Source organism: Scyliorhinus torazame, chromosome 4 (assembly GCF_047496885.1).
Source record: "Scyliorhinus torazame isolate Kashiwa2021f chromosome 4, sScyTor2.1, whole genome shotgun sequence".
Lineage (NCBI taxonomy): Eukaryota > Metazoa > Chordata > Chondrichthyes > Carcharhiniformes > Scyliorhinidae > Scyliorhinus > Scyliorhinus torazame.
Window position 1 is genome coordinate 304,608,468 of NC_092710.1, and position 5,000 is coordinate 304,613,467.

The following is a 5,000-nucleotide window of genomic DNA, read 5'->3' on the forward strand; positions in this document are numbered from 1 at the left end:
GCGGCGCCTTCAGGCTAGGAGAGAGAACGTCCTGCCGACACACTGGCTTGCGGCCACACGGGCCAGCTGGCGTGCCCATCAAAGTGCAGCACGCCAAGGCACACAACCGTGCTGCGTTGCAAAGGCCCGGCAAAGCTGCAGCAGCTGAATGGCCCGACCAAGCCGCCTGCCTGAGTTGAGCCCGTAGGCAAGTGTTGGGAGGAATGGCGAGGACGCAGAGAGCAGCAAAAGGTTGGCCTGCCTCTGGTGTGGAGAGTGCTTGGCGTGAGCAGTCACTGCTGGCCGCAAAAGCCTACTGCACCTGGTATTCCCAGGCGGTCTCCCATCCAAGTACTAACCAGGCCTGAGTCTGCTTAGCTTCCGAGATCAGGCGTTTTCAGACTAGTATGGCCGGAGGCATCTGCAGCACCGTCTTCTCGCCTATTCAAGCTGGCCACCCTAGCACCCTCGCCACTTCTTCTTTCCGGTTGTTTTCAATTTTTTCTCTCTCTTTTTCTACTTCTACTTCTACTTCTCCTCCTCTTTCTCTCCTTCTCCTGCTAATTCTAGCCTATATGCCTGATACTCGCTCCCCTTCATGCCGTCCCCACCTAGCTCTCTTTTTTCTTCTCCACCTCCCCAAGGAAAACTGCAAGCCCCGCCCACCTCACACCAGCCTGCCGCCTGCACGCTGCTGCCTTTCCACATTGCAACGCTGCGCACTTCTCTCAGCACAGCCAGCACAAGGGTCAGGCAGGCAATGCAAGCCAGCTCTCTCTTCCTTCGCTTTCCACACCAGCCCCAATGCCACAACTTGCATTCATGCGGCGCCTTCAGGCTAGGAGAACGTCCTGCCGACACACTGGCTTGCGGCCACACGGGCCAGCTGGCGGGCCCATCAAAGTGCAGCACGCCAAGGCACCCAACCGTGCTGCGTTGCAAAGGCCCGGCAAAGCTGCAGCAGCTGAATGGCCCGACCAAGCCGCCTGCCTGAGTTGAGCCCGCAGGCAAGTGTTGGGAGGAATGGCGAGGACGCAGAGAGCAGCAAAAGGTTGGCCTGCCTCTGGTGTGGAGAGTGCTTGGCGTGAGCAGTCTCTGCTGGCCGCAAAAGCCTACTGCACCTGGTATTCCCAGGCGGTCTCCCATCCAAGTACTAACCAGGCCTGAGTCTGCTTAGCTTCCGAGATCAGACGAGATCGGGCGTTTTCAGACTAGTATGGCCGTAGGCATCTGCAGCACCGTCTTCTCGCCTATTCAAGCTGGCCACCCTAGCACCCTCGCCACTTCTTCTTTCCGGTTGTTTTCAATTTTCTCTCTCTCTTTTTCTACTTCTACTTCTACTTCTCCTCCTCTTTCTCTCCTTCTCCTGCTAATTCTAGCCTATATGCCTGATACTCGCTCCCCTTCATGCCGTCCCCACCTAGCTCTCTTTTTTCTTCTCCACCTCCCCAAGGAAAACTGCAAGCCCCGCCCACCTCACACCAGCCTGCCGCCTGCACGCTGCTGCCTTTCCACATTGCAACGCTGCGCACTTCTCTCAGCACAGCCAGCACAAGGGTCAGGCAGGCAATGCAAGCCAGCTCTCTCTTCCTTCGCTTTCCACACCAGCCCCAATGCCACAACTTGCATTCATGCGGCGCCTTCAGGCTAGGAGAGAGAACGTCCTGCCGACACACTGGCTTGCGGCCACACGGGCCAGCTGGCGGGCCCATCAAAGTGCAGCACGCCAAGGCACCCAACCGTGCTGCGTTGCAAAGGCCCGGCAAAGCTGCAGCAGCTGAATGGCCCGACCAAGCCGCCTGCCTGAGTTGAGCCCGCAGGCAAGTGTTGGGAGGAATGGCGAGGACGCAGAGAGCAGCAAAAGGTTGGCCTGCCTCTGGTGTGGAGAGTGCTTGGCGTGAGCAGTCACTGCTGGCCGCAAAAGCCTACTGCACCTGGTATTCCCAGGCGGTCTCCCATCCAAGTACTAACCAGGCCTGAGTCTGCTTAGCTTCCGAGATCAGACGAGATCGGGCGTTTTCAGACTAGTATGGCCGTAGGCATCTGCAGCACCGTCTTCTCGCCTATTCAAGCTGGCCACCCTAGCACCCTCGCCACTTCTTCTTTCCGGTTGTTTTCAATTTTTTCTCTCTCTTTTTCTACTTCTACTTCTACTTCTCCTCCTCTTTCTCTCCTTCTCCTGCTAATTCTAGCCTATATGCCTGATACTCGCTCCCCTTCATGCCGTCCCCACCTAGCTCTCTTTTTTCTTCTCCACCTCCCCAAGGAAAACTGCAAGCCCCGTCCAACTCACACCAGCCTGCCGCCTGCACGCTGCTGCCTTTCCACATTGCAACGCTGCGCACTTCTCTCAGCACAGCCAGCACAAGGGTCAGGCAGGCAATGCAAGCCAGCTCTCTCTTCCTTCGCTTTCCACACCAGCCCCAATGCCACAACTTGCATTCATGCGGCGCCTTCAGGCTAGGAGAACGTCCTGCCGACACACTGGCTTGCGGCCACACGGGCCAGCTGGCGGGCCCATCAAAGTGCAGCACGCCAAGGCACCCAACCGTGCTGCGTTGCAAAGGCCCGGCAAAGCTGCAGCAGCTGAATGGCCCGACCAAGCCGCCTGCCTGAGTTGAGCCCGCAGGCAAGTGTTGGGAGGAATGGCGAGGACGCAGAGAGCAGCAAAAGGTTGGCCTGCCTCTGGTGTGGAGAGTGCTTGGCGTGAGCAGTCTCTGCTGGCCGCAAAAGCCTACTGCACCTGGTATTCCCAGGCGGTCTCCCATCCAAGTACTAACCAGGCCTGAGTCTGCTTAGCTTCCGAGATCAGACGAGATCGGGCGTTTTCAGACTAGTATGGCCTTAGGCATCTGCAGCACCGTCTTCTCGCCTATTCAAGTTGGCCACCCTAGCACCCTCGCCACTTCTTCTTTCCGGTTGTTTTCAATTTTCTCTCTCTCTTTTTCTACTTCTACTTCTACTTCTCCTCCTCTTTCTCTCCTTCTCCTGCTAATTCTAGCCTATATGCCTGATACTCGCTCCCCTTCATGCCGTCCCCACCTAGCTCTCTTTTTTCTTCTCCACCTCCCCAAGGAAAACTGCAAGCCCCGCCCACCTCACACCAGCCTGCCGCCTGCACGCTGCTGCCTTTCCACATTGCAACGCTGCGCACTTCTCTCAGCACAGCCAGCACAAGGGTCAGGCAGGCAATGCAAGCCAGCTCTCTCTTCCTTCGCTTTCCACACCAGCCCCAATGCCACAACTTGCATTCATGCGGCGCCTTCAGGCTAGGAGAGAGAACGTCCTGCCGACACACTGGCTTGCGGCCACACGGGCCAGCTGGCGGGCCCATCAAAGTGCAGCACGCCAAGGCACCCAACCGTGCTGCGTTGCAAAGGCCCGGCAAAGCTGCAGCAGCTGAATGGCCCGACCAAGCCGCCTGCCTGAGTTGAGCCCGCAGGCAAGTGTTGGGAGGAATGGCGAGGACGCAGAGAGCAGCAAAAGGTTGGCCTGCCTCTGGTGTGGAGAGTGCTTGGCGTGAGCAGTCTCTGCTGGCCGCAAAAGCCTACTGCACCTGGTATTCCCAGGCGGTCTCCCATCCAAGTACTAACCAGGCCTGAGTCTGCTTAGCTTCCGAGATCAGACGAGATGGGGCGTTTTCAGACTAGTATGGCCGGAGGCATCTGCAGCACCGTCTTCTCGCCTATTCAAGCTGGCCACCCTAGCACCCTCGCCACTTCTTCTTTCCGGTTGTTTTCAATTTTTTCTCTCTCTTTTTCTACTTCTACTTCTACTTCTCCTCCTCTTTCTCTCCTTCTCCTGCTAATTCTAGCCTATATGCCTGATACTCGCTCCCCTTCATGCCATCCCCACCGAGCTCTCTTTTTTCTTCTCCACCTCCTCAAGGAAAACTGCAAGCCCCGCCTACCTCACACCAGCCTGCCGCCTGCACGCTGCTGCCTTTCCACATTGCAATGCTGCGCACTTCTCTCAGCACAGCCAGCACAAGGGTCAGGCAGGCAATGCAAGCCAGCTCTCTCTTCCTTCGCTTTCCACACCAGCCCCAATGCCACAACTTGCATTCATGCGGCGCCTTCAGGCTAGGAGAGAGAACGTCCTGCCGACACACTGGCTTGCGGCCACACGGGCCAGCTGGCGTGCCCATCAAAGTGCAGCACGCCAAGGCACACAACCGTGCTGCGTTGCAAAGGCCCGGCAAAGCTGCAGCAGCTGAATGGCCCGACCAAGCCGCCTGCCTGAGTTGAGCCCGCAGGCAAGTGTTGGGAGGAATGGCGAGGACGCAGAGAGCAGCAAAAGGTTGGCCTGCCTCTGGTGTGGAGAGTGCTTGGCGTGAGCAGTCTCTGCTGGCCGCAAAAGCCTACTGCACCTGGTATTCCCAGGCGGTCTCCCATCCAAGTACTAACCAGGCCTGAGTCTGCTTAGCTTCCGAGATCAGACGAGATCGGGCGTTTTCAGACTAGTATGGCCGTAGGCATCTGCAGCACCGTCTTCTCGCCTATTCAAGTTGGCCACCCTAGCACCCTCGCCACTTCTTCTTTCCGGTTGTTTTCAATTTTCTCTCTCTCTTTTTCTACTTCTACTTCTACTTCTCCTCCTCTTTCTCTCCTTCTCCTGCTAATTCTAGCCTATATGCCTGATACTCGCTCCCCTTCATGCCGTCCCCACCTAGCTCTCTTTTTTCTTCTCCACCTCCCCAAGGAAAACTGCAAGCCCCGCCCACCTCACACCAGCCTGCCGCCTGCACGCTGCTGCCTTTCCACATTGCAACGCTGCGCACTTCTCTCAGCACAGCCAGCACAAGGGTCAGGCAGGCAATGCAAGCCAGCTCTCTCTTCCTTCGCTTTCCACACCAGCCCCAATGCCACAACTTGCATTCATGCGGCGCCTTCAGGCTAGGAGAGAGAACGTCCTGCCGACACACTGGCTTGCGGCCACACGGGCCAGCTGGCGGGCCCATCAAAGTGCAGCACGCCAAGGCACCCAACCGTGCTGCGTTGCAAAGGCCCGGCAAAGCTGCA

General features: G+C 57.5%; 5 non-coding genes and 1 pseudogene across 5 annotated transcripts; all 6 read right to left on the bottom strand.

Moving 5' to 3' along the window:
* Nucleotides 1-289: 289 nt before the first annotated feature.
* LOC140415660 (5S ribosomal RNA) lies at nucleotides 290-398 on the bottom strand (annotated as a pseudogene).
* A 690-nt stretch (nucleotides 399-1,088) lies between these two features.
* Nucleotides 1,089-1,207, bottom strand: LOC140412225 (5S ribosomal RNA). The gene has a single exon (XR_011941426.1). It is a non-coding gene; the product is annotated as a 5S ribosomal RNA (ribosomal RNA).
* Nucleotides 1,208-1,901: 694 nt separating this feature from the next.
* LOC140412226 (5S ribosomal RNA) lies at nucleotides 1,902-2,020 on the bottom strand. The gene has a single exon (XR_011941427.1). It is a non-coding gene; the product is annotated as a 5S ribosomal RNA (ribosomal RNA).
* Nucleotides 2,021-2,710: 690 nt separating this feature from the next.
* Nucleotides 2,711-2,829, bottom strand: LOC140414604 (5S ribosomal RNA). The gene has a single exon (XR_011943742.1). It is a non-coding gene; the product is annotated as a 5S ribosomal RNA (ribosomal RNA).
* Nucleotides 2,830-3,523: 694 nt separating this feature from the next.
* On the bottom strand, nucleotides 3,524-3,642 carry LOC140415447 (5S ribosomal RNA). Its single transcript, XR_011944550.1, has one exon. It is a non-coding gene; the product is annotated as a 5S ribosomal RNA (ribosomal RNA).
* A 694-nt stretch (nucleotides 3,643-4,336) lies between these two features.
* LOC140412227 (5S ribosomal RNA) lies at nucleotides 4,337-4,455 on the bottom strand. The gene has a single exon (XR_011941428.1). It is a non-coding gene; the product is annotated as a 5S ribosomal RNA (ribosomal RNA).
* Nucleotides 4,456-5,000: the final 545 nt, after the last annotated feature.